The sequence below is a fragment of the Pundamilia nyererei genome, unplaced genomic scaffold, assembly GCF_000239375.1.
Source record: "Pundamilia nyererei isolate P.nyererei 1_Seehausen unplaced genomic scaffold, PunNye1.0 scaffold00089, whole genome shotgun sequence".
NCBI lineage: Eukaryota > Metazoa > Chordata > Actinopteri > Cichliformes > Cichlidae > Pundamilia > Pundamilia nyererei.
Window position 1 is genome coordinate 935,838 of NW_005187490.1, and position 10,117 is coordinate 945,954.

Below are 10,117 nucleotides of genomic sequence, written 5' to 3' on the forward strand. Positions count from 1 at the left end.
ATTTATATGACTACAAAGAGCCAGAGGAGCGGAAATGCAGTGCCATCTCCAAAAGCTGCCATGATGGACTCAAAAGAGACAGACTCATAAATAGAAGGACACATGAGCCATGAACGGATAACCAGACAGGAAGGGCGTCATCCACAGAGACAGCAATAATATGTGTTTTTTTCATATTTTCACTTGAAGCAAATCTGCTTTTTGTGTTTCTTTCACGAATCCACAGCAGCTCCACAAAGTTCAATTAAAAACAAAAAGCTTAGGAGAAAAACAATTTTGTCATGATGACAAAAAAAAAAAAGTATCTTGATTGTATAATAGACAACAGAATGCTTTGATTTTATCATCCATCAGCATATTAATACACAAGCTCTCCTCGTTTATGTGTCGCTTTCTTCCAAAGTCATATAAGATAGGAAATGATCCATGCTACAGCAGCTTGGTGTGTCACTGAATACATTTTTTCCCTGTTGCTTTAATGAGACACAGAGCAATGACTCATTTCACTTTTCAGTGTCATTTTAGTTTAACTTTAGCTACTGCTCTCACACTGACAGAGGATGGTTTAGGAAAATCCAACAAATCCTCATCACAGAGTCTAAAACAAAACCGCAGTGTCCCCATCAACTGGTGGCACAGAGATATGCAAAAAGGCTTCCATTAGAGCCTTGATACGATGGCAATGGCAAAACTGGACACAGATAACTCTTTTTTTAACAGCCTGATAAAGTCTGGATTTGGAAGCCGACTGGGTGGCAATAGAGAAAGCCACAGCGTTTGGGTGCTTTGAGTATTGCCCTTTAATTTGTGTTCGCTCTGTTTAGCTGTGTTTGGGTTTACACACCACAAGCCAAGGAGTACTTTACAAGGATCCACATTTGATGAGTTCAGGGTGACCAAGCCGTCTCACTATTGCCAAAAAAACATGGTGTGTTCGGGTGCCAAGTACAGAGAACTGGAAAAACATTAACACATTTAATTACCAACATTTAGGGCCATTTAGTTTTGCATGATTAGGGACAAGTTATAGACAAAAGTTAGTGTCAGTTTGCAAGCAGACCAACGTTTACAGAAGATTTGAAGGGAGAGAACAACTAAAACGTATTCTTACTGATAAAATGACAGTTTATTTGAGTTGCTGACTGGTTACAAATCAGTTTGTAGAAGATTATTATATCTCTTTTATTATAAAAGTTAATAAATACTGTGTAGAACATTTATACGTAAGGTTATTTTAAAGGTAAGCCAGACATTTATAAGACTTTTTACTAGTTATTTATCCATGCATACAAAAAGTCATTGGTTAAGTTTTTCAAAAGATTGGGTTTTTGGTTCAAACATGATGTGTGTTGAGTGAGACTGGTCACACTTTTGCACTTCGTGTGCATCTCTGAGACATCAGCAGCTTGGACTAAATGGAAATGACACAGGGCTCGCTGACCTGGCAAGAGGGATTCTCGTGATCTTGTGAATCGCATAAAGAATCCAGCTGCCTCAGATGGTAATGGGTCAAAATTGTCCAGCAAAGAAGGAAAGAAAATTGCATGTGGCTCATTTTGAAAAGCAGTTTCAGCATCTTTTCATATAGTTTTGCAGACTTCTTATGCCCAACAAGTTGTCAAAATTTCAACATTACATGTAATGTAATGATTCAGTCCAGGCTTTAGGAGACAACAAAGTCGTCTGTGGAAAGGTTGAGGTATTCAACACTGGTGCTGTTTACATAGGTTTTCACACCAAGGAGAAAGTGGGTGAAAGATTATGTACTAGTTCCTAATATGAATAAACTAAACATGACTAAACATTTGTCTATGTTTCATCTTTCTTGTTTAAACATGAGAAACTCAGTAATTTCACAATTTATACTTTCAAGAAACACATTCTCAGGATAAACATGATGAAGGCAATTTTCTCTGTCGTTCTTTCACCATCTGCCATTACCAGACACTCTGAATGTTTTGGTTCAATTTAGGCTAAAAGAAACAGCACCCTGTTCTTGTGAAACACTCCTGCACATTTTATGGCAGACCTCAGCCAATATCGCATAATGCAAAATGCTTTGTGGAGGCTCATAGGAGATGCAAATCTTCCTGTAATGGTCTTGTTTGTTTATGGCAATTATCGTAATGGCACAAAATGACTGTGATTTAGTAATGTTTAAATGCACATTACATTTTCACGAATGTTTTCGAGGAGAAGAGAAACAGGAGAACAGAAGGACACGGATTTAGAGACGCTTGTTGGGTAAGGACAGAAAACAGGAGGGAAAGATTCTGGAGGAGGAAGAAGAAAAACGACAAGCATTCGTGAAGTGAGACAAGGAGGATGAAAGGAGAGAGATTTTAAAATGAGCAAGGCAGGAAATGAGAACACTGAATTTAATGGTGGAAGAAAATGACAATCTGAGAGGCTACGGACAGGATAGAGCTTAAAAAGAGATGCACACATACATTTAGTTTGATTAAAATGACCTTACCTTCATCACACTTCCCTAGCATAATAACTACTCCCTCCATGCTTGTTTTGTTCTATATTACATTTCCTCAGGTTTGGGAAGCCTTTTCAAAACAATAGCATAAGCTATTTGGGGGCAGGTTAAAGTAAAGACTGCTTTGTTTTATTTGAAATTTGTCACTAGCCTAAATTTTTGGTGATCTTGACCGTGCCATGATCATAAAAGATGGATTTTGATATTGTAAAACAGCATCTCAGGGAGTAGTTTATTGAGGACTTGAGACACAATGAATCAATTCTCTGCACAGTTAAACTAGGCTGATCGCCATCTGAGTCTAGGTACATACCTATGTCATGTACAGATATGAGACTGCAATTTAGTTGTCATCTAATTTTTGGAAGGAGAAAATTCAAAAGCAGGCAGCAGGAACAAACAGGAATTAGGATAAGTGAGAAACAAGGAGCAAGGTGGCTGGTGATGAACTAAACAGCCGAAAGATTAGGCCGCTGACAGGTGAAGTGACTAACACTGATTATCTTGTTGCAATGGCATCTGTCAAGGGGTGAATTACATTAGACAGCAAGTGAAAAGTCAGTTCTTGAAGCTGATGTGACAGAAGCCCAAAAAAATGGACAAACATGAGGATCTGGGCAACTCTGACAAGGACCAAATTATGATGGAACACCCTCATATCTCAACATGTCAGCATGTAGCTGCTTTGGCTAAATGAGAGGGACCTCCGCAATAGAAGGAAGGTGGTTTTATGGTGATGATTGACCGGTGTACACTACAGACCCAGTGGAAACTGTACTCCAACACACTGTATTCAAGTTTAGTTAAATGCTTAAGTAAATATGTTGAGATGTTCACTGTAAGAAATCAATGTTTTTCTCTTTAATATTTAACTTGTCTGCCTTGGACACCTACTTTGGGTAACCCTTGTTTCTGTTTTCTGAATTGAATGGTTCAGTCATATTTCTGGCCTGATTCCTGAACAAAATAACCGGGTGTTAGTGAGATTGACCTCTGCTTATACAGCTTACAAGGGCTCTTCTTGGAATGAGGTGGTCATTAAATGGTCATCAAACCACGTCTTTATTAATATATACCGAGGTGTCAAAACTCACCATTAAGACTACAGGGGAGGAGGTCAAAACTTATCTTTATGGGGGGAAAAGTTAAGAAAGATTCAATTTTAATCAAAGTTTAGTATCCTATTTTACTAACCCCACTAATCCTAAAGTAAAGCGCAGGCTAATGAGTTATAATAGGTCTTACATATCAACTACAATACTGGAAATCGATGAATCCAGTCTCAGCTGGATTTCATGCATTTGAACCAATAATTCATCAGACATCTCAAAACTGTCAACCTCATGACATACCTAAGTCATCACTGGTGATAACCCCAACTCTCACCTTAGGCCACCAGAATATTTCATTTTTGTTTTTATTAAATTCTTCTTTCAAGTCTTAGCACTGCAGAACAAAGAAAATAATAATTCTAACTGAAATCCATCAAAAACTATTTTATTATTTCCTCTCTCCCCCCCAAAAAAGTAGAGTTCGGGTAAAAACAAATAGCGTTAGGACAGGGTAAGAGTTTGGTTTATTACCTACGATGACCTCAGAGTGTTCATGGCGATAGTTTGGAACAAATGTCACTGGTGTAAAAGTACAGGTCGGTTCTCTCTCTGTGTGTCAGGGCTGAAGACAAAACCACTTGCTGGTTTGTCTAGACTCTAACTTAATCTATCTTTAAGTTAAATTAAATTAAAGCTATCCAGAAACTAACTATTGTTACACTTTGGCTGATGAAAGCGCCCTCCTACAGTCTTTTCATTAGTAATGCAGGCAACAGAAAGGTAGAAGAGACGCCTTTGGGAAGTAAACAGTTAGCAGGTGAATGAATCTTCTCTGCCACAGCCTTTTGTAAATGAATTAGAGTCTTGCTCTGCTAAGCTGCTAGGGTGGCTAATTTTACCACTTAAAATGAGAGTTGAATGGGCTACTGTACTGAAGTGCCAGGGTAACACAGTATTAGACGTCCACACACATACAGGTTGGCTAAAAACATACATGCAGAGAACTATAATAGTTTTATTACAATACATTTCTTCTTTTCGCCTAATCAACATCACAACGTTTTTTGATGTCTTCCACATAGATGCACATTTACTCATCTGTGCAAAGTGTTGAACTGAGAACCCACTGTTGGGTGAGCGCTGCTCTGTCAGAGACTCAATGTCATTCGTGTTCTGTCAGACTGTACAGCAGCAGGTGTCACAGCAGTGAAGAAAAAGCTGAGGCCCAGGACACATATTACAGCAAAATTACAAAGATTAGTGAGTGACACTGCTGGCAAACTCTCGGGCACACGGAGCCGAGGCGAAAGCTTGAGGAAAATAGTGTTGTGACTCACTGCTGTCCATGCGGCATCTGAGCTGTGACAGCAAATATAACGTCTATATCTGGACAATCAGACTGATGGATGGGAAAATGGTGACAGGGTAAAAGCAAGAGACAGCGACGGAGATCTAGAGCGATGCCGACAAAATGGATAAATATAAAAGCAGAGATGGAAGTGCACCTAACGAGCCGGTGTGTTGCATATTTTTACCAAATTAAAAACTGAATGATGAAGGCAGAAGTCGAGAACTAATGTTTCCCATTAGGGCAAAAAAAGCTTTTAAAGTCAGTTCAGCCATCAATAAATAAAACAGGAAATAGCCAGGGGTTGAAATGTTTTTGCAGTATAATAATTAAGAAAATCATCCCACGATTGTCCAGAATGGTTTCTGCAGCTTGCATCACAATAGCTTAATGGCCAAGGACGTTCATAAATGTTCACAGACTTGTTGACATAGCAGAACTTCAACCTTCAGCCTATACGCTGATGAAGGCTGTAAGGTCTTAATCAGTTATGCCAGTCAAGTGTGAAGATTTGATCACTTACTAAAAAGCTGATGCACAGGGAGAGATGCCGCAATCTTTGCTCATCCAGTGTCGGGTGTGTTTATGACCTTTTAACCGTTTCTCAGAAAGGAGTTTCAAGTTTTGATTTTAAGCATTGGTCTGCCAATGCATCGTTTTTACATTACATTTTACAGCCACATATAATCATCAGCATCAAAAGAAGACACATAAACAACACATAAAAGACTTTTTCAGTCTTTAACAAAGACTTAAATTCAGCCTAATTTTATAAATCAATACATATTTAACCAGCAAGCAATTTTGTTGTACTCCTGTACTGTTGTATCAAAATGCAAATGCAACCTTTTTGTTGTTTTTTAAAATTATTTTGGATTATGAAATGACTACGATCAGTGCATTCACTTCAGGTACACACACTACTCTCAGATAGCAAAAAGTCATTTTAATATTGCAGTGAAAAAGTGTTTGACCTGTTTTTTTTTGGCATATTTGTCACATTGTTTAGAAAGTAAGTAAATAAAAAATGCAGTTTTTAAAAAGACAATTTAATTTATTAAGAGAAAATGTTATACAATACAAGTATAGGAAAGAAATGAATCCAACCAGGAATTTAATCTCATTCTCCAACGTGAGAGAAGAAATGAGACGTATGTCAGACAAGTCTTCTGGGCTCGGAAGGAGGAGGAGGAGTCAATAAGATGGGTAGTGTTTGCTGAAGAAATGTCTCTGAGAAGGTTAGGTTGAAGTTAAAGCACGTATGTAAAGCATCTTAAAATAATCTCAGGTTAGGGTTGTGTCTGCTTTCTGCAAGAAAACAGTTGCAATACTGTAGCTATTATCTGGAGTCACGTTCCTGTCTACCTGTCCAAAGCTCCACCAAAACTAGTTGGGATTGCAAAATGCTCCACTACGTATATATGTAATGATCAGCTGCCTTTTACAGCTAAAAACAATGCTTGAACCAAAATACATAACCAATCAACTCCCAGACAGTTGGGCAGGAACTTGGGGTCATATTTTGATTATATTTTATTGATATTTAGTGTAATTTTCTCACAGACACCGTAATCCTTCAGCACTGATTTCCAAGACAACAAAAAGCTACAAAAGTCCACATTCTGGGGCACGTGGGGCAGAAACAAAAGTCCATGTCCTTTAGGGGATTACTTTTTTTTTTTTTTTTTTTTTTTACACTTTGTTAGTCCTTTCTGAGCTTTGGCTACACAAATTTGCCTCTTTGGATACTGTGATTATGGGTCCATTGACAGTGACAACACCAGCTGAGTAAACTGGTGGAGAGCAGCTGTGCTTGAATTTTCATATTTGTGGTGCAATAAAAAGGTAGAACTGGAGCCCCGTTGATGTGCAACCCGTTCATCTTTTTCTTTTTGTCGTCTGCTTGTTTTCAGCCCAGCATCTGCTCTCATTCTGTTGTCAATATATGTTTATTTTTGTATTGTTCAGACAACATACAACTGGTACATCTACCAGGTGTTCAGCTGAAATCAGGTCATGTAAATATTTGGATAATAATGCAGATTGAACCAGTTGGGTCTGAAAAAAAACCAGCCAGTGATATTAGTTGGTAATTTAAAAATGCCAAATCAATCCTACAAAAACAAAAACTAAACTACAAAAAAAATTACCAAAGGTGAAGAAACAAAGATACAGAAGGATCCTAGACTTAAATAACACAATAACCAAAGTGTTTCGAGTAGGATTTTTAAGACTGGAATCAATAAAGATACTTGGTGATTTAAAAATCCAATATAATTTTTTTTTTCTTTAGACACATGAATTAGTCCAGGATATTGGCAAATGGCTAATATTGACCGATATAGCCACCCTCCCCATATATAGGCTCTAGTTGCCATGGCGATATTACACATTGTTTGAGTGATAACGTAGTAACATAAAATAATAATCCTTGGCGATATGTGTCCTGTCACTTATCAACCATCTTTGAAACACCTCCAGCGAGTTATCTGCAAGACAGTCTCTCAACTGGGAGGGAATTATATATTCTGTTACACTATCCAATGGGACACAACTTCTTTTACAGGATCACCAGTCAAGCCTGGTAAAAATAACGTCAAAAGTCACAAAATAGCAGTTCTAAAGGTTTTATTCCCAGCACAACAACACGACTGGTTAACATCCTTCCTACTTTTAATAGTTTGATAACTTTTTAGGGACAGGTGGGACAACCCTCATCTCAGCAAATCAGTTAGTAGTTCAGTACGTAAGTGGCAATTATTGGGAAACGCATTGATGGAGGAAGAGGGCGTACTCTAGAAAGAGTAGCTTGTAGCAGTTTATTTAAAATAAATACATAAACAAAAATAAGTAAGAGCTCATTCATTTTAACCTGCACAAACTGAACTTAGAGTTATTCCCTGTGAACATCATCACTTTTAATTATCCGATCAAACGTTATCACTAAAACATCCATTTCCAATGTGTAAAGTAAACTTTGATGCTCCTACATTTAAGCTGCCCAGCACCCAAAAATGGATCCAGTCAAGCGTAGTATTAAATATCCATCTTTTCTAACTTGATCAAAACACGAATTAGCAGAGGGGATTAACGTGCACGAGGGGAGCATTGCATTGTAGCTAGAGCTGCAACGTTTCATTGAGCAAATCAAAGAATTCAATAATAAACAATTATGGACACAAATTCTTTGCTGCGATGCTTCATTTAACACATGGCTCTGTACCGCGCCGATGTATTAAACGATGTAAACGTGAGCATTTCACCCACATTCACGACTAAAAACAGAGCTGCAGAAGTACAAACACTTCAGTACTTGAGTAGAATTGATTTTAGGTATCTGTACTTTACTTGAGTTTCATTGTACTTGAGATTATTTATATATTTTTGTATTTAAGAAAATGTTTTCTTAAAAACATTTATTAGAATGTAGGATTGAGTTATTTGCAGTTATTAAACTTTAAAGCACTGTAATTTTTGTGTCTTTTCTCTTTTGAATATTTATTATTGCTCATTAATAACACAATAATTATTAAGAATAAGAATTTCTTATGCGATTACTCGATTAATCGATGGGATAACCGATAGATTATTCAAGTATTATAATAATAAGTGTAACACTTACAGATTTTCGAGTACATTTTGTTTGTCAGCTAGATTGAAACATACTCGTGTGCACAGGACAGAGGCAGACACACAGGCAGCCTGCAGCATTCCTTCCCAAATCCCCTCAGTGATCTCAGTTCTGCCCACTTATCACTCAGCTCAGTTTGGAATGAAGTTTTGTCTGCAGGGACTCTGCGACAAGAGGCTCTGTATTGTCTTTCCAAACTTGGTCTAATAAAGGAAAATGAGCCTGGGGACTCTGGGAAAAGGTGTCTAATAAAAAATCAACACTGCACTAATGCAATTACAATTGCATAGGGGCTGTGGAACTGTAACTCAGTCAGATAAAATTCCCAGCTTAGGTCAAAGTGTGGGAACACACACACACACAAACACACATCCTCTTCTCACATGCACATGCTGCACAAAACCGCACTCAGGAAACCCATTTTGGTTTTAGGCAAAGGTGAGTGCACGATGAAACAATCTAACCTTTTAGAAACAACAATTTTCATCATCTTACAGGATATATCTTCAGTCATTTCTCAGATATTATCTTGCATACACACACAGTATCTCAGCTCGGGAGGTTATTTATCAACCATCTGCGACATCGATATAAAGCCATGGGGCATTTCACATCATCTGTCCAATTACATTGTAATTTACTTGTCCCTCAAGCTAGGTGCTGTAATTGTACTATACAATATAGCAACCAGTGTTCCCCTACAGCAAAACCAAGAACAGATTTCAAATAAACAAAGCCAATATCTCCTTTCCCCTGAAGATTCACTAGTTCCAAATCAATCATATAATGTGTTTTTTTTCCCAAGACAACTGATGGACTGTGACAGTGAAATGTTTTGTGCTTTAAATGTTTCTCATTTTAATTTTGCTTCTGGAAAGTTTGTTCATTTCTGTGTACATGTAAAACCCACCATAACTCATATTACAGGAATTTGAGTTAAATTTTAATACTTCACATAAAACACACATATTGGATGTCAGCGTTCAAAATCAAAGTAATGGAGCAATAGAAACCACATTAGAAGTGAGACTTTACGACTGTGTTTCTAATTGTAATGATGCTACTGGCAAATGTTGTAATGTCAGCACATTAAAACACACTGTTTTATTTGATGCTGCCAATTAAAATCCTGGTGTTAGTACAGAGAAAGAATTCCCCATTGTTTAGGATTTATAGGCGTTGGATCTGCTGTGACAGCAAAAACCACACCCACTGTTTTTAAAGCCACAAAATCTAAAATCTGAGGCAATAACCGATAACACTGAGTATCCACAAGAAAGGTTGAAGAAGAAGAGCAAGGGGAAGGGGGTGGTTGACCAGGCAAATTACAGCTTTGGCACAGCGCACTAGCTGGTTTACTGAAGCCTGAAAAAAAAATCTCAGGGGACAGAGATTTGTCACATTGGAGAGGAAAAGGTCCTAGCAAGGATAGTAGAATGGGACCAGAACTATCAACCACAAGATTATTTGACGACTAGGCCTCTGAATCAGTTTTCTGATCCAGTTAAAGTTGTTAGTTCCATCCTTGTTACTTGTTTTAATTTAAAAGGACATCTTAGGTCAACTGAACTCCTCCTCCTGCTGTTTAGATGTCCTGC

The 10,117-nt window shown here is 37.7% G+C and overlaps 1 protein-coding gene across 1 annotated transcript in view; it reads right to left on the reverse strand.

The window, feature by feature from the left end:
• spon1b (spondin 1b) overlaps positions 1-10,117 on the reverse strand; it is a 112,674-nt gene that overhangs the window by 32,884 nt on the left and 69,673 nt on the right. The gene's annotated exons all lie outside the window — the stretch shown is intronic.